The sequence below is a fragment of the Phyllopteryx taeniolatus genome, chromosome 4 (assembly GCF_024500385.1).
Source record: "Phyllopteryx taeniolatus isolate TA_2022b chromosome 4, UOR_Ptae_1.2, whole genome shotgun sequence".
In the NCBI taxonomy this organism is placed as follows: Eukaryota; Metazoa; Chordata; class Actinopteri; order Syngnathiformes; family Syngnathidae; genus Phyllopteryx; species Phyllopteryx taeniolatus.
In genome coordinates, this window is record NC_084505.1 from 24,123,694 (window position 1) to 24,150,027 (window position 26,334).

General features: G+C 43.5%; 1 long non-coding RNA gene across 2 annotated transcripts in view; it reads left to right on the top strand.

Moving 5' to 3' along the window:
* The first annotated feature begins 10,491 nt into the window (after positions 1-10,491).
* LOC133476865 (uncharacterized) overlaps positions 10,492-26,334 on the top strand; it is an 81,561-nt gene continuing 65,718 nt past the window's right edge. For both annotated transcript variants that reach the window (XR_009788172.1, XR_009788171.1), the window contains exon 1: positions 10,492-10,672. This is a non-coding gene — a long non-coding RNA (uncharacterized LOC133476865). The remainder of the gene's footprint in view (positions 10,673-26,334) is intronic.

Below are 26,334 nucleotides of genomic sequence, written 5' to 3' on the forward strand. Positions count from 1 at the left end.
AAGGAATTGTGTCATCACTTACTTGCCGTGGTGTTGAATTTCTGTACGTCTCACAATACATTCTGTCAATTAAGTACTTTCACAAACAAAAAGCACTGAAACAAATTGAGTTTTGAATTGCTCTAAATGTATTTATATGAATACCTGTGCCCCTAACATGCTATATAACTAGAATTTTCATTTTATTGATTTATTTATTTTATTTTCCGTTCCTTGTCCTGTGTTCATCTTGGATGACTTCTGTATTTCTATTGATCACTATTCAGGACTTGTTTTGGTTAAATGTTTGGCTCTGTGCATTTGTGTTGTAAGAAGTTATCTATTACTGTATAATAAACGTTGGGGGGGGGGGAAATAAAATTCAGTACATCTATTATTGCAGGGGTTCTCAAACTTTTGACGGCAAGTTGCACCTAAAAAAAAACGTGAGATCTCCAAGTACCACCGAAATGTCAAACATTAAACTACAAAATCGTAATATGGCCTTAGTGTTCATCAGAAATGAGGTTTTATTCCTCCTTGTGGGTTGGTTGGTTGGAGCAAAACTTCAGCTTCAGTCAACTTTGACTTTCCAACCACATTTGTGGCAATTTGCAGACATTGATACATTTAATTATAAGCACCTATGGTAAGTATGATGTGCTTTATTTATTGTTATTTTTTTGTCATGTTATTAGACAAACATTGATGCTGAACTGCTCCAGATAATGTACGTAGCACAGTTGCATGCTTCAAAAAAAAAAAAATTTTTTTAATTGCATGTTTTGTACTGTATTGATGGTTTCGATCATTGTGACGTGATCGTGAGTGCAGGTGGATAAAGTCGAATGAAGGCCCAGGTTGTAAATGCATGTCCCGCAACTGCAGTTCATAATTCAGAATTTTAACAAATATGTACAGAAAAAAAAATTCTGCAGTATTACTGCGACTTTCAAATATAACTTACATGGTTTCTAGCCTTGGCAAGCTGTGAGTATCCAATGTATTTATCAAGCAATCTTGCCGTGGTGTTAATGAACACACTGACCTGTCTTGTGACTACTTTATCATTCTCCAGTGGCTTCTCCTGAACACGCTGAAGACTTGCCAGCAGTAAAATGGGGAAAGATGCCAATCCATGTGTATGACACACACGCACGCATACACCGGCTCAAGGACGCCATCGCTCATTCAAGTCCAGGAAATGTGCCCTTCAACATAGGAGTGCTTCAGTGATCAGAATCAATGATTTTAGGTAGCTTTGGATTTTTTTTCCGTGTTAATATTTAGGTCGACGACTTTAATTACAAAAAGTTTTTGAACAGACCCTCATAAAAATGTAAATGTCTCTCCTATAGACAGGAGGTGCTTTGTCAGCTTTTGATATCTCTCAATCTGTGCAAGGTACAGTGAAATCTCAAGAATGTCAAGGACCTCTGAAGCAAAAAGTGCTGTCCAGTGTAAGAAAGCTCGGTCTATCTTTGCCACATCTGGCACAGAGTGTGTTGTATCTGTGCAGGTTACAGTGAAATTTGAAGACTGTCGAAATGTTTTGGAGGCAAATGTGCTGTCGCTGTCAGAAAACTTGGTCTTGATTTTGTTCTGGGGCTGCGTCATCGCATCCAGCACAGGGTTTCTTCAATCGGTGCGGCGTGCAGTATAATGTGAAGACTTCCAAAGCATCCTTGAGCAAAATTTAGGCAGAGGGCTTTAATTACAAAGTGTTTTTGGACAGGCCCTTGTAGAAATTGAAATTTCTTTGCTATTGAACGTGCGGATTAAAATCACAGGTGTTCTGACAGCTTTTGACATTCCCTCATCAAATGAACGCTCTCATTGGCGTGATGGTCAGAGGGCAGCGGCCAAACAGGGAGAAGGGGAAAAAGTAGCGTCTCGGCGTGAGAGCGAGGTCGCGGCAAAGAAGCTTGAACAAATGAAGGCTTTTTGCAAGACCCTCCGGAGACGGAGCAGGTCGGGATGTTGTGCCAACACCTCGTCTGTCGGGGTGAAGGATACGCGCTCAGTCATACACGTCGTACACACTGTCATCTCCTTGTCTGAGCAGGACCCCCACCAAGCTGGCTTGGCTCCAACACGGAAGGTCTCTCACCTGGCAGGCTGGGCGGGGGGGCTCGGGGGGCTCGGTATTATTCCTGGACCTGCCGGACCCCCATCCTGGCCTCCTCATCTCCCTTAACCCCCTCTCTTGGAGCGTGTGTGGCTCGAAGACAAGCGTCCTTCAAGTATCACCGACATCCTTCAATGTCTTTAAAAGAGGCCTAATTGTTGGTGTACATCACGAGAGGCCGCAAGTGCCGAGGAGAGCGTCCCGCACCATCTGCAGCATGTTATTCTTATCATGTGACAAATGTACACATTTAAGCTCTCTTGCAACGCTCACTATTTTGTAAAAGAGCAAAATAATCCAGAGGAAATCATGGAAATAGAACTAAGGTTGATATTAAAACAATGGAGCTGTGGCAAAGAAGCCCCAGAACATACCCAAGACCAAGCTTTCTGACACTGGACAGCACATTTCGCTGCAGAATTCCTCGCTAATCTTTGAGATTTCATTGCACCCTGCATGGATTCAAGATACCCTGCGCTGGATGCGGCAAATTTGCCGTAGAGCATATATAGTACAATACTAAGATTTCTGATACCGGACAGCACAATTTGCTCCCAAATTGTTTATTCTACCCTGCACATATTCAAGACACCCAGTGCTGGATGCGGCATAGCAGCACCAGAACAATGACTGATGCCAAGTTTTATGACATTGGATAGCATATGTTGCTCCAGAATGCTTTTATTTTCTTGAGATTTCATTGCACCCTGCACCGATTCAAAACCCACTGTGCCAGATGCAGTGAAGTAGCCCTAAAAAATAACGAAAACCAAGTTTTCTGGCACAACATTTCGCTCCAGAATGCTTTTATAGTCTTGAGATAACATTGTACCCTGCAGAGATTCAAGACACCCTGTGCTGGATGCAGCGCAAGCAGCCCCAGAACATACCTAAGACATGTTCTTTTCATGTATGTTTCAACATAGACTTGGTGTGACAGTACGCTCCAGTTTTGTCTTTTGTTTGTTGACTTTTTTTGTTTGCATTTTGGCAAATTCCAGTATTAGTTTTAGGCTATTTCAGTGACCGTTCCTGGTTTATCTTTCTTTAATGAACCACCATTTTGTTCACATGTTTATAAAGATGTTTAAAAACTGACCTGACAGTAGTTGAACAAAACATGGGAAAGGTTGCAGTATGTGAGATTTTCCAAAGGAGGCGTCCAAGAGCTTCTCATGAGATAGGAGGCGAATGGAAGCGGGTGGGGAGTAAAAGGGGAAGACAGGACCAGTCGGGCCCTCGGACAGCAGGTGAGTGTATGAAGGCAAGGGGATGACAGATGCTTCTGTCAGAGTTCCAACCGTCGCCGCTTTGTGGGAGCTGCGCAGATGCCCAGAGAACTCTCCCCCCTCTTCCCTGCACCACCTTCCTCCCCATCCCTCCATTCCTGCCGACAGGCCATGAAGAGGGGCTAACAAGACAGGAGCGCTCCCTCTCAGCGGTCAAGTGACCGTGTTGGCACTCCAGTGATGGAGAGGGCCGCGAGTCTAGGCCCGAGGCTTTGAGGGGTTATAAATGTGAGGGTCATCGCGCGAGGACAGCGGAAGGGCTGTCTCCCACCGGGGCCGCGGCGGCCAGCTGAGGCGCGGGGTCCTGCGGGGGTCCACGGCAGTCGCGCCCGTGAGGAAAGCAGATGTTTTCGCTCGGGGGCGAGCCAAGTTTGCCAAGCAACCTTCAGCTGCTTGGAGGTCAGCTGTTCAATAAGGGGCGGGGGCCGGGCGCGGGACATTGCCGAGGCAAACGCTTCAACTTTGATACGACAACATATTAATTACAGCGCTGGAGCGTAGGGGCAGAGGGTTGTAGCGGAACATACCACCCCACTGCTGCGTAGCCTCCATCAGGTTGACATTAGCCAAGAATGGCTGGCAGAGGTCTTGTTGTCCTACCTCGCACTGACCCTCAACCTGACCACTGGCATGCAACACAACTTCTACCTCGGAGTCATGTCCAATAAGGAAGTTCCATTAAGACCGAAGGTGGCAAAACTATTCACACACTACCTAAGTAGAAGTTCAGAATACTAAAAAAAGACTCACTTCTTAAGTCAAACTTTCAAAAAATTACCCTCTGAAATTGATCAAAAGTAAAACATAACTATTTTTACTGTCACTTACATACAACAACTGTTTGGCACAATGAAAAAAAAAAACACCACACAAAATAGTTTCCCTCCCTTGTTAACTTTCATAGTGCTTGTAATGTATAGAACAAAAAGCTAGCTGAATTTTATGCCATCAAAACAATATGTTCCCATAGCTTTGCTCACGTCTGTTGACAGCCAACGCCATCTTGAACTAGAGCAACAATTCCTTTTTTTTAACATCCTCAGAGACTTCTTTGCCACAAGGTGCGATATTGAACTTCGAGTGATCAGAATGAGAGAGTGTGAGAGCAATAGCACCAAATTTAACATAACATACCTGCTCCAGATCCACAACTGAGGCCTTGTAACACGATATCAGGAAGGGAAAATGACTAATTGGGAAACATTTGGACATTTTCACTTAGAGTTGTATTCACTTTTTCTTTTTCCCAGCGGTTTAGACATTAATGGCTGTGTGATGAGTTGTTTTGAGGGGGCAGTGAAATGACACTGTTATACAGTACAAATGTAAGGGTGGCGATCCTGCGGTGACCAGCCACGCCTGGGCTTCAAACATATACTGGTTTGATTGATACTTCTAACTTTGTGGGGAACAGTTTGGAGAAAGGTCCAACTGCTCAAAGCACGCTTGGATGAGTTTGGTGTGGAAGATGCATGTCAAACAGCCATCGGGATGACCTTGAACTGCGATGAGCCAGCAGGCCATCTCAGCCCTTTTTGACTTTAGGCCGGGTGTCTCACTACTTTCCTTTCCTGTACAGTTTTGGCGTTAGATAATGAACTTGATCAGCTTTTATAAAGAGTTCAAAGTTAAGAGAATATTTGCCTGATATGGTACAAAAACAAACCACGCTGAGGCACGTGATGATGGACACTCCGTGAAGCGGCACAAGAGCACGAAATCATATCATTAGTTTCATCATGGCACCACTGTGATTACAAAAAAAAAAAAAAAAAGTGATCCCAAGACTTTATCACTTCCCAGCTCGATGAGTTAAGAGGGAAGTTTCACCCTCTCTCAACCTCGGCATCGATTTCCGAGAGAGTGGGAGATCTAGGGATTACGTCGATGAAGACCCGGCTTACTGGGTCTTTTTTTGTATTTGGCAAAAAGATGGGGGAGACAAAATCTAGGGCTTACGGCCATGGCACCCAAACGGGGGAACTTGAAAGCGGCGGCGGGATGGGAAGATGGGAGAGAAGGTGCCTCATTTAGGAGTGGTAAATTTGGACAGGGGGGCACGGGGAAACGCTTTAACTAAACCGCCGATGCCCCAACAATCATTAGGAATTGAGACATTTTTAAACCTTTAACGGGGGACTGTGATCAAAGCCGCCGCCGATCCTCGCTGAAAGCAGAACCGGAGGGAGCAGAGGAGGGATTGCGGGGAGGGATCACGGCAGGTTGAAAACGTAAAATCAGCACATTAGCTTTTATAAGGGGCGTCAGAATACAGGATGATCGGAGGGGATCACGGGACCCGTGGGGAACCCGGTGGAATCCGACATGTTTCCGAGCTGAACGCACAAAAACCAGGCCGCTGTTGAGAGGAGAGCCTCTATTATCAACTGTGCGGTGAATGGGGGGGGGGGGGGGGGGGGGGGGGTCCAGTAGAAAATGCACAAATGAATACAGTATTTCCACAAATGGCTCTTGGGGCATTTATTTATCTTTATTTTATTTATTTATTTTTTGTCCTAAGCACTAATTGTAAACAGGATGAGAAAAGTAAGTCATTACATTATCTACAACAATGAAACATTAAATATGAGTGTTGCATGGGGCTGTTAGTGTTATACATTCACTGTATTTACTTATTTTTTGGAATCATAGTAAAATTGTATAATCCAGTTTACGACAAGAGGAACTGGAGTTTCAAACGAAACTCAAATGACTGTTACGGCGAAAACACAGAGACGGCGTATGGACGCACACAACACAGCGGAGCGACCACCTATTATCTCGACCGGAATGCTAATCACCCTCCCTACGTAACATCCTAAATACTGTGCAGAGAATGTATTCACAACATCAGGGAAATTCCCACAGTTTATTTCATATGGGAGACTGTTAACATGCTTTGGTAGGTGCTGCTGTTTTGATTAGCAAATGAGCTCAAACAAGCTCAGCAAGTTAAGTCTGTCATGTCCGTGTGTGAACAATAGCATTTCTGAAATGAGGTTATGCGGACAAAGTGAGGCGTCTATTTGAGGGAGGTGTTTATTTTTCTCAAGTGAAGGACGCACACAGCAACTATTTGTGGAAATACCAATGTCCTTATTAAAAATCATAACTATTTATGGCAGCATTATATAGTTGAATGTACAAAGTGGTAGTCGTGGGTTCCAGAGGGAACTTTAATTAAAAAAAAACCTTTTCATCCTATTTGTTAAAACAGTCATTATGACAACAGCGGTACATGATAAACATGATCTCTGAAAAACAACCAATCAGAGACGGAAGCTCTCCATGTCCAAATTTTTCGACCAGTAAAAAAACATTCTGCTGGGATTTTAAAATAATCTGGACGGGTACATGAATTTACCTGTGTTTTCGTTCAAAGGCGACAAATGGTAACAGGTATGATCAAGAAATATAGCTCACTTTTCATTTTTGTTGCCTCACTGAAATGAACCTGTCTTGATGGGGTCTCATGCAAATGAGCCACTGCACAATCCACTCGTGTTCGAGTCCTGAGCCTTTCAAGCAAATGAGTGTTGCCAACGTCTTCTTCCATCTTCCCTATAGAAACACAATCAGTCTTGCACAAACGTTGCTCCTGGCTGATTCTCACACTGATTATCACTCACGGACAGGGACAGCACTTTTATCACCAAGACTCAGAACCAAACCTGGGGGGTTGCAAGCACAGTGTTAGGGGGGCACTGCCCCTGCCCCCCCCCCCCCCACCCCCCAGAACCGCCACTGCTCAAAGGCAGCTTGCAAAAGATCAGTTTTAAATAATACTTACATGGTTTACATTTATATAGTCCCCTGTTGACTGTGCTGTAAACTTCTCACCTGTAGGAGGAGCTATGGAGCAAAAACAAAACAAAACTTAAACTAACTTTTCCTTCTGAAGTGACTGATCCCATCTTTCATTTATTCACTTCATATGCTTCACCTTCTTCAGCTCGTCTCTGTACGCCACATTCTGTGATCTAACGCCTCGCAGGTACAGGTATGGACCTCACGTCTCCCCTTCCCTTTTTAAATCCACCTCAAACGGAGCACAAATTAGGCGGCTTCTTTCACTCGAGCCCCTACCCTCCACCTCCCCTCCCCGCTGCTGCACACTCTCCCAGTCGCGGGTCTCATTCCGAGTCATCCCCTTAGCCTTGGGTTAGCAGGGGGGTGGGGGGTTTGGGGTGGGGTACTACTTGCTTGCTTGCACTGAATTATAAATCAAAGCGCAACTACGTGAAGCTCTCTAATTGCACTGCTTTCTTTCCTTATAGTGTCACTTTAGTCTGTCAGTGCAAACTGCAGGGATGCTTTAGAGCGACCATTTTTCTGTCATTATCTTACATTGAGGTTAATGGTCCCTACTTTGCGATCTGTCGTTCATGTATGTGCCCTAGTGGTGGATGGTCAGGCCCAGCAAGGCCTAAACACTGCACATTTACAACCTAAATTCTAATACAGTTCAGTTTGTTCCGTGGTCACACTCGAACCTCAAAACACTCAATATTATTATATCTCAAATCATTTTCCCCCATCGAAATGAATGGAAATGCCACTAATCCATTCCAGCCTCGCCCCAAAAACGAAAAATGTTGTGTTTTTGTTTTAATAAGGAAAAATAGCACAGGGGTGCACATAGCAATTTTGGTCTGGTTCTCAAACAGGGTTGTTGCTTGGTGCTAATTTTTCCATTCTCCACCGACCTCATGAACTTATGTCAGTTTATAGACATATGTCCTATTTGTTACTAATTTTCTATGGAAATAAATGATTTTTTTAAATGACCTTATAACCGTCTTTTTCCCTTTTCAGATCTTTTTGCATATGCTTTACGTTTTATTAGTCTTAGTCTGAGGCAGTTCACAGCTGGTACACAGTCTGAACATACTGTACATACCTGTAGCAACAGACATTAAGCATTAACTTTAACAGACAGTAGGCTACGTTCACCTCACAAGATTTCTTTGTTGGTGAATGACAAAACTACTCATTTTTCCAACCTCTGGTTTCAGCTAAGTTCAACTAGAAAAACATGTCTGTAGCGCTTTATAATTCGTATCTCTGGTGAGTAAGGTGTATTTTATTTCAAAATTTCAAAATGCTTTCGTCACTATTAGATAAATATTAATTTCTAACTGCTCCAGATGATGTTGCATGCTGTTAATGTTGTGTTTTTATGATAGTGATATTGGTGGTACCCCACTGAAAGCCTTGGTACCAACTGCCTGGCCTACCACTGGTGTGGCCTCCCGCCTGTGAAATTGGAGCACTATACCAAAGATATTTTTATCTACAATCGCTGTACTTGTGACTTCCTCATCCCCTTTGTGTCCTCTGAGTGTCATTCTCCGCCCTCGCCTCCCAAGTCTGCGAGGCGAACCAATTTATCACCAGGCATCACTTGTGGTCTGTTTTCCGGGGGTGCTCCTAATGGAAGGGGATGCTGCGTCCTGACCGGTCCACGGAGACTTGTGGGGGCCAAGAAGTTCAGTTCCGGAGTCCAACTTAGGGAAGCAATTACCCCTCAGACGGACTGCTCGCACACAGACGTCGGTCTCAGTTGTTAGAGAAGCGGCCCGAAGCTGCATGTCATCTGACCTGGATGTGGAGGGGTGGACACTACAGGCCTTGGCCCGTGGTAGCTGGTATTGGCGAACGCACGCGAGGATCAGTGCCAACCTCAGTGGAGACCAATGTGGGGATGGGGAAGGGAGGGGCTTTGACAGGAAGAGGGATGAAGCCTTCCAGTGAGATAAATAACGAAGGCGGGTAGTGGGCAGTGGGTGACCCTCGGCAGGGCGGCCTCGTTGGGACAACGACCGACTGACCTACAGGCTGGCTCTGGCGGGCTCTGGGGGGGGTGCGGTGGGTTGGCGCACAAGCGGGCCATCAACACAGTTACTTCTCTTGAATAAAGATTGAAAATTAAATTAACATACACAGGTTTTTTCCCGGCGGCACGGTGGCCGACTGGTTAGAGCGTCAGCCTCACAGTTCTGAGGACCCGGGTTCAATCCCTGGCCCCGACTGTGTGGAGTTTGCATGTTCTTCCCGTGCCTGCGTGGGTTTTCTCCGGGCACTCCGGTTTCCTCCCACATCCCAAAAAAAAAACATGCATAAATTGGAGACTCTAAATTGCCCGTAGGTGTGACTGTGAGTGCGAATGGTTGTCTGTTTGTATGTGCCCTGTGATTGGCTGGCAACCGATTCAGGGTGTACCCCGCCTCCTGCCCGATGACAGCTGGGATAGGCTCCAGCACGCCCGCGACCCTAGTGAGGATAAGCGGCTCAGAAAATGGATGGATGGATGGAGGTTTTTTCCCCACAATTTACAAGAGTTTCAAGGTGTCTGAAAAGCTCTCTGACATTCTATCAAAATACACAATTGATTAAAAAATGACAGCACACTTACAGTTAGTAATATGCACTGTGGCCCAAATCGCTCGTTTTCACTAGGCGGGTCTGTGTCATAAAAATCCCAGCTTTTGTTACCACGGCAGAGCTAGGACACGAGCCCTCAGTCAAGGGGCCTCTTCGGAAAGTCGAATCTCCTAACCTTTATGACAGCTTTTATTAACCTTTGTTGGATATGTCATCAGGTCAAGGAGGGATGAGAATCCACTTTCTTTTGAACATAAGAAAGGACAGCACTGTTTTAAATGAACTCGACTCCACCTTTCCGAACGAACGGACGTCACCACACAATGGTATTGTTAACGTAAGTCTCGAGCTTGCTTTCTTTCTTTTTTCGGTCCTCATTCTCTTTCACTCGAAGTTTTATAACTCCCACGTTTCTGTATTTTATAATATTTCGTGTTTACAACAAATTTTTTCTGTACGAATAGTAATGTAAGTCTTACAATTATTGAAGCATTTTTTTAATGTTCACATTGCTACTGTTCTGTAAGACTATAGCTGTTTGTTTATATATACTGAACTATTTTGTTATTCAATAGTTTAAAAACAAATATATACATATATATATTTAAAAGTCTCTAGCATGAAACTCTCAAGCGACTTCCTTGGTGGCCTGTTGCTTTAAATATTGCTGCCGTAAAGGATTGTGGGTAACATCTCCTCCATCTCCTTTTCTTCCATGGAGGTTGGTCAAGAGTAACCTATGCCAAAGTTGTCTTGGAGGCACCTTTCCTCAGCATTTCTAGAATTTGAGCAACCTATCTTCCAACTACCTCTGGGTCATCTCACTTGGATATGAAAGGAAAGTTTCTAAACAAAAAAAACAGAATTATCAGAGGCCCAACATAACCAAAAGGTGAGACTTTGGGACTTCCCTATTTGACTCCACAAAAAGTTGAACTTCATTTTTATGATATTAAGTAAATGCTAAGCTCTTGTTAGGTGTTGGTCAAGCTCCCACTCTTTTGAACAAATTGACTGCAAGCAGACATTTGTACATGCAGACAGGACAATCAACAATGACAGTGTGGATATTTTTGGCTAATCTTACCATTTAATTAGCACATATCGGACCTTCACTTAGCAACATGATTCAGCGAGCAAGCTGACTATGTACTGCTTAACAAATGTGTTTCGAATTTCTGAAAGGTTTTTGGACATGTTCAGCTTGACAACATCCAACTACACATGCAATATGATGGATGGTACCAAACATAAGTGAAAATATTTACTCGACAACTAGCCAGCAACTGTTTAGCCTCCATTGGAGAAAGACAAAATGTTGGTTGTAATTTCATGTATAGAGCCAGAACACTGTCATTAAATTTGGGAGATTGAAAATAAACGTTGCCATGTAGTAAAAGTTCAATTGACACCAAAACAAGTATTATACTCAAAATGAAGATACAGAAAAACTAATTAACATAAAACACAATAAAAATATAAAACCAACACTGAACATTTTAATACACACATATATATATATATATATATATATATATATATATATATATATATATATATATATAAACAAACAAACATTCACACAGTCTCCAGATTTCCCTTTCATGTCAATGTTTGTTCATTAACTGCACTTTTATTTAAAATTTTTTGTTCAACTTCCTGGTTTTTGCGTTCATTCTTTTTGCAGTTTCAACTTCATTCATTAGTTTTGGCATGTCGGAAAGGGGCTAGAAGTGCATGAAAACACCCATTTTTCTACTTTTTTTCCAAGCTACAGTGACATGAATTGCTCGTACCAAGTCGTCGAGCCAATATTCCACTTTGGGATGTCGTATCAGTGCCGTAAATGAGGCAGGACACGGCGTACGTGGAACCGTGGAAAGTCCTGACGGGTTTGTGAAGTCGCTCTATGTAATGCATTTCATACATCAACTTTCCTATCCATTAATCCATTAAATTATCCAATTTCACATAATTGGTCTGAAAATTATTATTCACGTACTAAAAACAATGTATCTTTGTTCATCCATCTGTGCCACCAATGTCTCGTGACAGGCAGAACAAATAAATGCTCTTCCACGATAGCAGACGGTACAATCAATACATGTTTATGTATCCACCTGTTGCCATTCAGAACACAATAAAAGCTTTTGTGTTTGACTAAACGGGCCCAGATTTCAAAGTAAGTCGTATATTTTGGAGTAAATTGAAACAAGACAGATATATAGTACCTTTTGGGAAGTTTTTATTTGCCATTGGGACCAGAGAAGACTTGCCAAACGGGCGCAACCCACATACTCAACTCTGCTGCTCATCCTACGAATGAATGCTCCTCACAAATGTGGCACCAGTTAAAAGAGAGAGAAATTATTTCCAATGGTATAAGATTGACTGCCAAGATGCATTGTCACAACAAATAAATTATTTATTCAACACGAATGCCCTTACTTTTTTTGTTTATGTGCCTTGGCTCAATAAAATTTGGGAAACACTGCGTTAATCCGTCTCGTCTAAACAACGAGCCTCGAGAACAGACGCAGACCAATTAATTAAAACCACTGCGACGAGTCACAGTCTTTAATCTAACGCGAGCAAGAGGATCCCGGAGACCACATTGGCTCCCTTCCATTGTCTTGATTGCAGCACGGTTAGCATAAAAGGGGCTTTTGGGAGACTGTTATGAGTCTCTCACAAACACATCATTTCCCTAGGTGGTCACATGAAGTCGAAATGGTCACAGGGTGACAGTGGGCTGCTCTGTGACTTCGATGGCTGTTATGATGGCGAGTCGATACGTGGTAAGGGGGTGCGGGGTGTTACAGCTGGGGGGTGTCAAGGGTTGAAGGAAGCGCAGATCAATTTTGCTGTTTGATCTCACACCGGCTCTGAATAAATGTATATTTTATTCTCTCTCTCTCCGCCCGCAAACATTGACATTCTTCGTGTTGATTCTTGACTTTTGTGGTGAGAGACCTGATTTTAGCCAACACAACCCACTTGTAATTCCTCAAGCGCTGCTTTTTACGGCACGTCTGCTGCATCTCAGGCCATCAAACACCACTACGAGCACTTACAGTATGTCCGGTATTGGAACCATTGGAACCCCCTAAGTCAAATACCGATACCCCATAAGTGGTACAACGACTATGTGCACCACCCAGGTCCGTGACACACTTCCGGTCTCGCCAGTGATCGGTAAATTAGTTTCTAGTTAACTTATTGCTGAAAATGAACGGAGGGTACAGAATGTGACTAAGGCCTGTCCATCCTTAGCAGTACAAGGAATTAGATTTTTGCTGAAATGTCTGTTACATATCTTTCTGTACCGAGTAACAAACCTCACCTTCCTAATTTTATTTTCACTGCAAAATGGTGGAATCTAATTTGGGTATTATAGCGACTGTGCAAAGTGGCATATCCATCCATCCATTTTCTGCCGCTTATCCGAGGTTGGGTCGCGGGGGCAGTAGCTTTAGCAAGGACGCCCAGACTTCCATCTCCCCAGCCAGTTCATCTAGCTCTTCCGGGGGGATCCCTAGGCATTCCCAGGCCAGCCGAAAGATGTAGTCACTCCAGTGTGTCCTGGGTCGTCCCTGGGGTCTCCTCCTGGTGGGACATGCCCGGAACACCTCACCAGGGAAGCGTCTGGGAGGCATCCGAATCAGATGACCCAGCCACCTCATCTGGCTCCTCTCGATGTGGCGGAGCAGCGACTCTACTCTGAGATCCTCCCGGATGACCGGAGCTTCTCACCCTTTCTCTAAGGGAGAGCCCGGACACCCTGCGGAGGAAACTCATTTTGGCCGCTTGTATCCGGGATCTTGTTCTTTTGGTGCGGGTAGGAACGTAGATCGACCGGTAAATCGAGAGCTTCGCCTTAGCTCCTTTTTTACCACAACGGACCGATACAAAGTCCGCATCACTGCGGACGCTGCACCGATCCGCTAGTTGATCTCTCGTTCCATTCTTCCCTCACTTGTGAACAAGACCCCAAGATACTTGAACTCCTCCACGTGGGGCAGGATCTCATCCCCGACCTGGAAAAGGCACTCCACCCTTTTCCGACTGAGGACCATGCTCTCAGATTTGGAGGTGGTGATTCTCAACCCAGCAGCTTCAAACTCTGCTGCGAACTGCTCCAATGAGAGCCAACAGAACCACATCATCTGCAAAAAGCAGAGATCCAATACTGAGGCCACCAAACCGGACCCCCTCTACACCTCGGCTGTGCCTTGAAATTCTGTCCATAAAAGTTATGAACAGAATCGGTGACAAAGGGCAGCCTGGGGGAGTCCAACCCTCACCGGAAACAAGTCCGACTTACTGCCGGATATGCGGACCAAACTCTGACTCCGGTCGTACAGGGACCGAACAGCCCGTATCAGGGGGTTCAGTACCCCATAGTCCCGAAGCACCCCCCACAGGACCCCCCGTGGCACACGGTCGAACGCCTTCTCCAAGTCCACAAAACACATGTAGACTGGTTGAGCGAACTTCCCGACGGACCCTCCTCTCCAGCACCCCTGAATAGACCTTACCAGGGAGGCTGAGGAGTGTTATCCCTCTGTAACACTCCCTCTGGTCCCCCTTCTTAAAAAGGGGGACACCACCCCAGTCGGCCAATCCAGAGGCACCGTCTCTGATGTCCATGCGATGTTGCAGAGGCGTGTCAACCAGGACAGCCCCACAACATCCAGAGCCTTTAGGAACTCTGGGCGAATCTCATCCAACCCCGGGGCCTTGCCACCGAGGAGCTTTTTAACCACCTCGGTGCCCTCAACCCCAGAGATAGGAGAGCCCGCCCCAGAGACCCCAGACTCTGCTTCCTCAAGGGAAGGCGTGTCGGTGGAATTGAGGAGGTCTTAGAAGTATTCTCCCCACCGGCTCACAACGTCCCGGGTGGGGGTCAGCAGCGCCCCATCCCCACTATACACAGTGTTGATGTTGCACCGCTTCCCCCTCCTGAGACTCCAGATGGTGGACCAGAATTTCCTCGAAGCCGTCCGGAAGTCTTTCTCCATGGCCTCACCGCACTCCTCCCATGCCCGAGTTTTTGCTTCAGGGACCAGCAAAGCTGCATTCCGCTTGGCCAGCCGGTACCCATCAGCTGCCTCAGCAGTCCCAGAGACCAAAAAGGACCGATAGGACTCCTTCTTCAGCTTCTTCATGACAGGCACCGACCACCTTACGGCCACAGCTCCGGTCGGCCGCCTCGCGGAACATCGTCCACTCGGACTCGATGTCCCCTGCCTCTCCCTGAAGATGAGCAAAGTTCTGCCCGATGATAGCTGGGATAGGCTCCGGCCCTAGTGAGGAGAAGCGGCTCAGAAAATGGATGGATGGATATATATAGTATATTGCTATATAATAGCACTACATTTGAGAAAAATTAAGTTTTCTGAATCCGAATATTCACCTGAACACTTTCTACAGATTTTATGAAACGACACCAAGTTGACTGACTTTATAGTACATTATTTTACATGAGCTTTAAAAGAAAAAGAGAGCAACTTTGAAGTCAACCAGCGTCACACATCAAACTTTTTTGTTCCACTTTGGAGAAAGGTAACTGAAGCCATGTACGAGTTTGTTGAATTTCCAATGCAGCTGCCATCAATGACCCTACTTTGCATCCAGACCCAAGTAGGGGACTGGTGGTACTACTCGCATCTCGCTCCTTGCAGGACAGAAGACACTCTTCTATTCAGCCCTGACTGATGCAAGCGTGTTGCAAAATGCCCCAACACTCAAGACAAATAAGCCATCCACAGATGGTAAACAGTGTTGCATTGGGTTGCATTTGGCTCCAGCAGCTCTATCACACGCACGGTAAACATCAAGGCTTGTCAGTACGGATGTCGGCGTCAAGCCAATGCTCTGCAAAAAAAGTTTGTAATTGCCTATAGATGCCACAATATGGCAATCAAAATACTACTTATTCCTAAATGAAACACCTCAACTCACTTCAACATACTAGCTTGACACCAAGATGCCACCAGACGGTGATGAAGCAATCATTTTATTGCATTGGCTTGAGCACAAAAAGAACAAATAGCTGAGTTTTTCAGAGAATAGGTTCCCCCCCTAAAAATCAGCAACTTGGTGAATTCACGAATGCTGAATTGTGACTATGCTGGGGTTCACTGAACGTTTTTCCTCAAAAGTTCGTCCTTGAACAGGTTGAAAAAAGCTCCTCCTCCTTCTGCATGTCGTCATAATGATTTGATCTCATTTAGCAGGGCCAGATTAAAGTGTTTCAAGGCCGTGCAAATTGGAAATAAAGAGGGATTTGGCCCAGAGTTAATGAATTACGGCGAATGGACATTGGTGTGAATTATTTATTGTCTGTATGATATTAAAAGCTATGTGGTGATTAGCAATTTAAATGTCTTGGGGTGAGTTTTATTACGTTCTTTATACAGTATGTGAAGGGGAGAATGAAATAATAATTTTTGGAAAAAGCAACTTGTCAAGCCGTGCCTCTGTAATGTGTGTTCAAAAAGCATATTTATTCCTCATCTGCTTGGGTTTGCATTAATTATGCATACCAGCAGGCTGTAAAGCTGTTTTATTTTATGAAATGCAGTGTAAGTGCAACAACACTCAAATAAAGTGACATCAATGATAGGAGCAGCTGGGACTGTCTAAAGGTGCACCATGAACTGAGCACATACGATACATATACCGTTATTGTGCAATACTGTATCTCTCGAAGAAACTCCTTCACTGTAGATGATCAAACATTTAAAATATCATTGCAGTATATCTTAAGATACATTATCGCTAAAACTGGAACAAATGTCAATATTGTTTCTGACGCACTTCATGACAATAACATTAAAAAAAAATATGCTATGTATTGTTGTTTTAAAGTGTATTTTTATATTCAATTATTTCATTTTGTATTTCATTTAGATCTGTTAGTTTGTGAGTGGGTTATTACAATTTACGTAAGAGGGGCTGAAGCTAGACATCTGTGCAACACATTTTTCCATTTTTAAAGGCAACAAAGAGCAATGGAGAGGAGCAACACATTTGCCGTAGATAAATAACATTTATTATAGTAGGCTACTGTTGCGGGCTTGCTTGGTTTTGCATTGTGGTATAGCTAGCTAGAAGCATGTAATCGACCCAAGCTTACATTAATGCCTGGTCTGACAGGCTGCTATTATAATTCATGATGTTGGCTAACAACAGTTTTTGACCAGAAATATTTCCTGTATAGTTTGTAGTAATTGTTTCTTGGCTCTGATTGAATTAAAAAGCAACAACATATTATAGTGACAAAATATGTTAGTTATCTTTATTGATAGCCCAGCTTTAGCTTTATTTAGCAAGTGGTTAATCTTAGGTTATGGGAGACTCCTCTGTTTTGGTAACTTTTAAATGGTGCTCCATTCTGCTGCAGACTTAGAGGAATGGGTTTGATTCTCAGGTAGGTTAGTGTCATCTCAGCTCAGAATTTGATTGTGGCTCTGGCTCAAACATGTAGGCATGAGAAAGTTGGCAGATAATGTAGCATCCATTTTCATGTTTGTGTAGTGGTGTTTGATTGACAGTTGAGCGGGGCATTGGTTCAGCGCATTTAGCGGCGACTGCTTTCTTTTTCACCATTTCTAAGCCTCATTTTACATAAGATTTTTTTTTTCAATCATTCAAATTTGACAGTGTTGTGAACAACACTCTTTTAACTGTTTTTAAAAAAATGCCCAATCTAAAGTGCATTCTACAATTTGGTTGCAACGGACTGCAGGAGTCTATCACTTTTAGTTTTAATTTCGTGCGAGGGACATTAAGTAAACCGCATTGACCTAACAAAACACGAAAGTGACACCACATCCACAATGTATGGAGGAGCCTGACCATTGAGGGCTGTTAATGATGACTATTGTCATTATCACCATTAATGTCTCTATGTTAGAAATGACTATTAAAAGTTTGGACTGAATCCTATAATGAACAGGAAGCCAATGCAAGGATGACAGTGGAATTCGAAAGAAAGGAACTAAAAGGGAATGAGCTGCACCTGGAGGAATAATTCACAGGATTCCAGTCTGTCAATATGGGATCCTAACACCTCAGTATATGCAGCGAACATGTGAGCGAGTGGCGCGTTACGTGACAGCATCTATTTTGTATTCCCCTGTTTACACCACGCGTACTCACAGGCTCTCGCTTTGGACCACCGTGTGCGACCTGGCTCGCCACTAACGCAGCGGGCTAATGAGCAGGTAGCACGGTTGCGCTGGGTCTCAGCAGCTGCCGAGTCTTCCTCCGTGACATCTGTCCATGAAGGCTGCGGGGATGTTTTATTCTGGGAGGCAAACCGAGACAGGGACGTTAATTATTCACTAACAGTAATTATGACATGCCCGCGTCTCAGTTTGGCGGGGACCGCCCCATTCTTCCTTAGCTCATCTACGTACGACCAGTCACCGCTATCGGTCAGCGAGTGTCAGGGAGAGACAGCCACAGGGGACCTAATTAGCACAACATAAATTATGGGATGCTGATAAAGCAGTCACTGGTGCCATCGGAGGGCGAGTACTGCTGAGCCTGTTTTCGCTGTCCATGCGGCGCAACCGACATGGCCGACTGTGCTCACTCGCAAGACTGAGTTACACTCTTATGAATGTGAATTAGACTGGTTTTTTTTATTTGCACGCCCTCTGAGAGAAGCTTATTGAGTGACTGTATTCAATTAACAACTGTTTTAAAAGACAACCATTCCATTTTTATTCCATTGACTGCGCTTTCCCACAGTGAGACGGTGTCCCGCAATCAGTTGCTTTTGACACAAAAGGGCAGGAGACGGCTGTCACGTGTCTAACCTTGCACGATGGAATACCCAAGAGATTGGGGGGGGGGCACCGTGAGCCTATATCAAAAACCGCCCCTGGTCGTGGTTGAGCTGGAGCCTATTTCCACTGACGTTGGGGCGAGAGGGGTAACACCTTGGACTAGTCATCAGCCAATTACAGTGCACATATAACATAGTCAAACATCCATTCACACCTCAGGACAATTTAGTCTTCAATTAACCAAACATACATGTTTTTGGAATGTGGGATGTAACCGGAGAAAACCCACGGAAGCACAGGGAGCGCATGCAAACTTCACGCAGCAAGGCAGGAATCCAGATTTGAACTCGCAACCTCAGAAACAATAGGTGGCTGTGTTCACCATTAGTCTCCCGTGCTGCCTGTTGAATGTCCATCCATCCATTCTCTGAATCGCTTATCCTTAATAGGGTCACGGGTGCGCTGGTGCCTATCCGAGCTGACTTCGGGCAAGAGGCACCCTAAACTGGTTGCCAGCCAATCGCAGCTGTTGAATGTCATTTCTTGAAAATATGCATTTTTCCCAGACTTTAAGTACGCTCTGTATCACTGGATAATCTCACAATATCCGTAAGTGGATTTATCCATGACGTTGTGTTAAACATAAATAAAAACAGAATACAATGATTTGCAAGTCCTGTCCAACCTATATTTAAGTGAATACACTACAAAGACAGGCGGCACTGCATCACCTGTTCCCAATGAGCCTGTTCACCTGTGGGACGTTCCAAACGGGTGTTTAATGCGCATTCCTCAACTTTCTCAGTCTTTTTTGCCACCTGTCCCAGCTTCAGTGGAACATGTTGCAGCCATAAAATTCAAAGTTAATGATTATTTGCTAAGAACAATAAAGTTGATCAGTTTGAACATTAAATATCTTGCCTTTGTTGTGTATTCAATTAAATATAGGTTGAACATGATTTGCAAATCATTGTATTCTGTGTTTATTTATTTTTAACATCCCAACTTTATTGGAATTGGGGTTGTACAAGAAAAAGTACTGTAGAAAATGGAATGGTGGTAGAATTCTGGAGGTCAGTCAGCTAATCTAGACATGTCGGGGACCAGCACAGACACTAGACAGCCGACTTAAAAACACTGCAGGCACGATGGCTAGTTGAGAAGAATAAAGTGAAGCAAACTGTGGATTGATGACCCATGAAAAGATGAAACCCACCCGCAGCGATATCTCCGCCAAGACACAAACAAATAAAAGTCTATCGAGGCGGCGCTCAGGCAGACTTGTCTGTTTATCCGGGAACGAGTGAGAAGGGCGCGTTCCTCCTCCAGGTGCATTGTGGGCATTGCCCATGTGGCATCTCGGACGCGGTGTTTGATTCACGCTCAGCTTCGCTGTTGTGCATGTCGGTGAGCTCTTGACATGTGCACCGCCGCATGAATAATTGAGGCCTCGCACGCAGTCAGGCTCCAGCAAGCACTGCTTTGCTCCGGAGTGTTCGCATTCCCTCGGACTCGAGACTCCCACAATCCAAATGCCTAACTATCCATCCATCCATTTTCTGAGCCGCTTCTCCTCACTAGGGTCGCGGGCGTGCTGGAGCCTATCCCAGCTGTCATTGGGCAGGAGGCAGGGTACACCCTGAACTGGTTGCCAGCCAATCGCAGGGCACATAGGAACAAACAACCATTCGCACTCACAGTCATGCCTACGGGCAATTTAGAGTCTCCAATTAATGCATGTTTTTTGGGATGTGGGAGGAAACCGGAGTGCCCGGAGAAAACCCACGCAGGCACGGGGAGAACATGCAAACTCCACACAGGCGGGGCCGGGGATTGAACCCGGGTCCTCAGAACTGTGAGGCTGACGCTCTAACCAGTCGGCCACCGTGCCGCCCATGCCTAACTACTCTCCTTTTAAATGGATTCCCATAGTCTATGTGAGGAAGTGGAGACACTGCAAAGGTTTCTCCGTAACCTTTACTTCCTGGTTTTAGTACCAATACTAAATGTGACCCTCCAGCACAAAACCAGTCGGAAGACGCACGGCCGCGTTTTGAGCTAGAGCCCGTAAAGCACGCCTTCTGTTTCGATATGTTGATTTTTCTCGGGCGCAATCAGTGGTGGCTGCTCAATAGAGGGCGCTAGGGTGCCGCCCCACTACCGCCGTTTGTCACCACATTACTTTCCTTGAAGAATAAAAATATTTATAATAAAATAAAAATATAATATCTATTTTAAAATATAATTATCTATTTTTAGATGAGCAGGATAAATGATTGGTATATAAAATTTTTTTGGGCAAGATTACGTTGTATGTGCCCCCACTAGCCTAAACACAATATACTGATTAATATTGTGTTCATTGAATAAGAATTAAAACAGATTCATTCATCAATTTTCATCCATCTCAGGGTGCCACAACTATTTCCCAACTATCCTCGCGCATTGCATAAGCTATATGCGGTATGTCACGTGACCCAAAATTATACAGGTGTGTGTGTATGTGTGTGTGTGTATATATATATATATATATATATATAAATATATTTTTTTTTCCATTACATTTACATGTGCCCTGCAATTGGCTGGTGACCAGTTCAGGGTGTACCCCACCTCTCGCCCGAATTCAGCTGAGATAGGCGGCAGCATGCCCACGACCCTTGTGAGGATAAGCGGAACGGAAAATGGATGGGTGGGAATCTTTGAGCAAGCCTTTCCAAATTTTGTTGAATTGTGACAGCACAAGGAGCAGGGTGAGCAGTGGCTCATTTGCATGAGACGGGACCGCCCAACTCTTAAGAAAAGTCATTCTTGATCTTTGTGGTATATTGATGAAATTCACATTGCGCATGTGAATGCTTGATTTTCTATCTGTGCCCTGCGATTGGCTGGCCATCTGTCCAGGATGTACCCCGCTTCTTGTCCAAAGTCAGCCGTATAGAAAATGGTTTATAACGCCACCTCTTGCTTTGACATTCTAGCACATATTGACATGGGCACATATCCATTTATTGAGCAACTATCACTACATTCATTCATTCATTCATTCATTCATTTTCCGTACCACTTATCCTCCCTAGGGTCGCGGGCGTGCTGGAGCCTATCCCAGCTAACTCTGGGCGTGAGGCTGGGTACACCCTGAACAGGTCGCCAGCCAATCGCAAGGCACATATAAACAAACAACCATTCACACTCACATTCACACCTACGAACAATTTAGAGTCTTCCATTAACCTACCACGCATGTCTTTGAGATGTGGGAGGAAACCAGAGTACCCCGCTACACTATAGTCAAATTTTTCATCCAAGGAATATGGAATGGAGATTTCCGAACTGCATCCCTCCGCAGTCAGTGTTCGGTATCGACAAATAAATGTTCCTCGGCCTTCTTTAGCCTTTCTTTGACTGACACAAGCTGGGCGGAGGCTGCTGTCGAGCCCGCAGCAGTGCTCTCAGCTGGAGCGCCAGATAAGGAGCCACGCGTTAGCCCGGGTCAGACGTGATGAAGATGTGCTAAATCATTGAGGAAAGACCAGAGGAGATGGAGAATATACGAGCGTGCCGTGCTACTCTTTTTTTTTTATTTTTTAAATATACCTTTCACTCTTCCTCTCGTCTTTGGGCTTCACACGGGCCGGCACAGTTATCAGCCCAAGCAGATAAACCCACTTGGCTGCCAGATATAACTCCAATATGTGGAACTCAATCATAACTCTGCAACAAGCGGCTGGGAATATACGACGGGAGGGAGGGAAATGAAGACTGCCGTGCCCACAGGGCGAAAAAAAAATACCAGGTCCCTTTTGGCAACGCGCTATCACTTATTCATCCAGGAAAAGGGGGGAAAACGCCCCTCTTTAAATGTATTTTTGAACACGGTGTAGTTTTTTATTGTACATCAAGGAAGGTAGGGTCATCCCAGAGATCAGAACACTAGATTCTTTGCTTTTACTGGCAGGATGTATGCGATTTCCAACCTGTCAGCATAGAACAGTGATTCCCAACCACTGTGCCACGGGAATATCCAATTTCACTTAATTGCTCTGAAAATTATTATTTATTTACTATAAATAGTGCATCTTTGTTCATCTATCTATGCCAGTGTGGTATAGTGACAGGCAGAAAAATCACATGCTCTTCCACTAGATGGCAGAAGGTACAATTAACCTCTGTATCCACCTTTTGCCATTCATACAAGATAATACAGTAATAGCTTTGTGTTCAAGTAAACAGGTGCAGATTCCAAACTAAGTAAATTTGCGAGTAAATTGAGACAAGATTGTCATTATTTCAGTATACTGTGCAGTGGTCCCTTCACTTACTATTGCCCCAACTTACGTGTTTTTCGGGGTACGACCATCCGTACACCCATTTTCCGAGCCGCTTATCCTCACAAGGGTCGCGGGAGTGCTGGAGACTATCCCAGCTATCTTCAGGCAGGAGTCGGGGTACACCCTGAACTGGTTGCCAGCCAATCGCAGAGCACATTTAACCAAACAACCATTTGCACTCACATTCACACCTACGGGCAATTTAGAGCCTTCAATTAACCTACCATGCACGTTTCTGGGATGTGGGAGGAAACCGGAGTGCCCGGAGAAAACGCACGCAGGCACAGGGAGAACATGCAAACTCCACACAGGCGGGGCCGGGGATTGAACCCCGGTCCCCAGAACTGTGAGGCATATGCTCTAAACAGTAGTCCACTTTGCTGCGAGGTACGACCAATATGGTCGTGTGTGTGTGTGTGTGTGTGTGTGTGTGTGTGTATATATATATATATATATATATATATATATATATATATATAAAATTTGGATGAAAAAAACTAATCTAAATACTAGTAATACAAAATTACTGACCATATTTTGTTAAGTGGGTGTTCAAACTGTCCATGTGATTTCTTCCATTGACAAAGAATGATCACATTTTTAAATCAATTTAAAAATTTGTATTGTAATTATTTTTTAATCATTTGTCTTTTTTCTTTAAAATATAATAATAATAGTAATTAGTAAGTAATTTTTTTTTGTGTCAAAAATAAGGATAAATATTATTAATTTTTAATATTTTTAAATACTTACCGGTACTTTTAAACTGAGTTTAATTAAATATTATTGAAATAATGAATGATTAATTAAAAATCATTGTCAGTAAAATATGTTACCCCAATGACATGATTATTGAAATAAATATCACAGTAGACATGTTTGTAATACAGTGTACTCTAATAATTATCTTAAAAAAATTAAAGTATGTTTAAAGTATTTAATTGAATGCATTCAAACTGGAGGGTGTCATGATAATGATCATTGTTTAAAAATAGCAAGTATTAGTAAAATAGTAAAAGTAAAAGCATAGTAAAACTTTAATGCTGAATTTGTTTATTTTATTGAGTAGTTATTTCAGTGAGTGCCTTATGACGTTTTAATAATGATTTACATTTTTAACCTTCACTAAAATGAATTGATATAGTGTAGATGCAAAGTTATGATGCTACTTTAGAAAAAAAAATACTACTTTATATTTGATAATGTAGCATTCTGCACTAAACATAATAAAATATATTGAAGATAACATTAAAATTATTGTGTTTATGTTGTAAACTCAAACTGGCGCTCAGTTATTATTATTATTTGAATTAAAACAAAAGCCGGGTTGTTATTTTAGATGCTACAGTGAATCATTTACATATGTTTCTTTTTGAGAACCCATTTTTCCCATTTTGAAAGAGAGTCCGAGTCATCATACAGATGTTCGCTATAAAAGTACAATATAAAATAGTCTGCTTGTGCGGCCCGGCTCAGTAAAGCCCCGCAAAGCTCCCTCTAAGTACTATTAGTATTTACTGCCTGTGTTCTGGCCTCGCGTTTCCCTAAAGATAGATTATATCCAAGACAGCCTACGACCAACGGAAAGGGGGCCACAACGCCGTAGCCTTTGGAGAAATATGCGCTTATGAAATCATAAATATTATCTCAAAGACTAATTAGCATTAAGAGCACCGGTGATTGTATTTATCGACTTTAGCCACGATGAATAACCGCAGCCTTGAGAAGAGCAGCGGGCAGATAGGCAGGACATGTTTGGGCGCGTCAAGGCCGTAAACCCATTACACGAGCGTGCTGATTGAGGCGAGCCCGCGCCGCGGGGAATAAGTAATTGTGCCGGAGAATTTTTAATTGCTCTGAAATGCGTTCTAGATTACACTACCTTGTTTTTAAGACGGGAGGAACATGGCTAAAGGGCCGGGATAATAGTGCCGTGTCGCTGCTCCGCTCATGGTCTGCCAGACTATGCATGATTATATAGACAGAGGGCGGTTAGCTTAGAATGCTGATGGCCAAGGTTAGAATATGTTACGATAAGTATAACTGCAGAATTGACAATGTGATACATGCTACAGACAGATGGGTGGGTTACTTTGAATGCTCAGAGAAAATATTTGCGGTACATTCCGTTCTAAGAGCAGAGCGAAGATAGCGTGAAGCTAAATAACGGAAACAGGTTAAAGTCTTGTTGATTCTTCATGTTAATTTAGATTGCTAATAATATAAAGGTTCTAGAGTTCTAAAAGCTGTGGCAAGTTAGCGTTGAATGCTAACAAATTATTGAGGGGTGTGAATTTGGTTCTACAGAGAGATGAACGTTATCTTGAGTTGCTAACTGTTACATTTTTGCTGGTTAATCTGGGTCAACAATCAGATTAACATTATTCCAGAATGCTAAAATATATATTCTGGTAAAAAGAAATCTAGCATAGGAAAAACAATGGCTAAATTATTTTGGTAAATCCTGCTATATATGTGAGTATAGAATGCTAAGAGCATACATTTTTCATGGCAAATCTGGTTCACAAGATGAAAGTTGCCTTGTTGCTAACAGGTACAGTTTGAGGCACTGTAAATTGGGTCAAAATACAGTGGTCAATTAGTTTTGAATGCTGAAGGACATTTTTGGGTTAAATCTGATTATTCAGGCAGATGATGGTTACCTTCTAGTGCTAACAGTAACATGTTTTTCGATAACTCTGTTTCAAGAGGCAGGGGCAAGTTATTTTAGTGTGCTAACTGATATTTTGAGGTAAAATTTGCTCTTCTACAGGTAGATTAAAGTTGCCTTATAATACTTAAAGTGACATTTTTTTAAGCAAATCTAGCGCTATAGGCATATAAATGTGTGTAACTTGGTCGGCTACATTTTAGGAGAAATATTCCACAAGGAGAGGTCAATTATCTTTGAATGCTAAAAGAGATATTCTTAAAGGTAAATCGGCTTTGGCCAGTTAGCATAGATTGATAACATATACATTTTTAAGTCCCTCTTTTTGTCTAGGTGTGTGTTGCTTAGGTGAAGAACAGCTGAGTATTTAGGTTCACTTAACTCTTCAGTATGAGGCATGTTAGCTGAGAATGCTAACGCTGGATTGGGACAAACCTGAAAACGTGCACTGGGTTTATTGTTGGTTTCTTTCCACTGCGCAGTTAATGAAATTATCATCTTTGTAATGGTGAAATACTTCTTAAAGCACAAATGGGTAAAGATAACCAGGGGGGATACGAAGCTATGGGGCAGTCAGTGGTCTCATTGCTAATTATCTTTAATGTGCTTCTCTGGCAGTTTTTCTGTGCGGGGCTTGTCGTTGGCTCTTGTGTGGGATGCTCTCCAGAGACCCCCGCATCCCCACCCTCCCCTTCCTCAATGGCCTCTGGCTAATAACTAGTCTAGGAACCGTTGAAGGGTCACAAGGCTT